Below are 1,041 nucleotides of genomic sequence, written 5' to 3' on the forward strand. Positions count from 1 at the left end.
TTTTATTATGTGTAAAATTCTATTTTTAGGATTTCTAAGGGAGGAAACTTATGAGGAAGGATGATGCACTGCTTTCCATTATGTCATATAAAGATCTTGATGTCATTTGTTGATATGATTACGTTGGAGCTTTTTATTTTTTTTATTTATTTTTAGCATTTACATATATATCATATAATTTTTATGGATTTACATATTTACCATCTAAACTTCATTTTTTTTTTCATATATTACTCAGCTTTTTCATCTTACATCAAAATTATCGTTTTTACTAATTATATGGATAAAATGTTTTAAATGTAGCAGTCAAAAGTTTTGAAATGCTGATATGTAAATTTGTAGGAATTGTTGGGTATGTACGTAAATTTTTTTTTCTTTTTTTCCTTAAATATGATGTTAAATTTGTTTTAACCAACACAAGTCAAGCTAGCCCATTGGACAAATTTTCTATAAAGATTTTTATTTCTTTTTTTTTTTAGGTTTAGGTTTACATAAAGACCACTCAGTTAGGAAAAATATTACATCAGGACTTTAAATTGTAGAGCGACGTTCGGAGTCTACTGATATGCAGATACGTTAAAATGCTCGTGCTTTCCTGTGATTCGGTCTGATAACATAGAAGAATATTCTTCCTGTGTTATTTCACGTTATTTAGGTGTTATTGTGGCGGCATCGATGTATTATTGTGTTATTATAACACTGGTAATCTTTTTAGAACACAATAACACATGAATATTACTACAATAACACCTGAATAATGCATATTCGAGATGAATATTCTCATGCGCTATCAGTGGACTTCGAACGTAGCTCTACATTAGGAGTCCTGATGTAAGATTTTTTCCAGGTCTTACCTATTTATGTGTCCAACACTTATACCTAAGTAGTTTAAGCTATGGATTTCTTATTCTTTCAAAAGGTAGTTTAAATAATTAAAATAGGGAGATGCATTTACATACCTATCACACAATTCTCATGTATATCATAGTACATGCACCACATATTACATTTTATTCAATTAATCACTTTATATATATATAT

The sequence above is a fragment of the Phalaenopsis equestris genome, unplaced genomic scaffold, assembly GCF_001263595.1.
Source record: "Phalaenopsis equestris unplaced genomic scaffold, ASM126359v1 Scaffold000224, whole genome shotgun sequence".
In the NCBI taxonomy this organism is placed as follows: domain Eukaryota; kingdom Viridiplantae; phylum Streptophyta; class Magnoliopsida; order Asparagales; family Orchidaceae; genus Phalaenopsis; species Phalaenopsis equestris.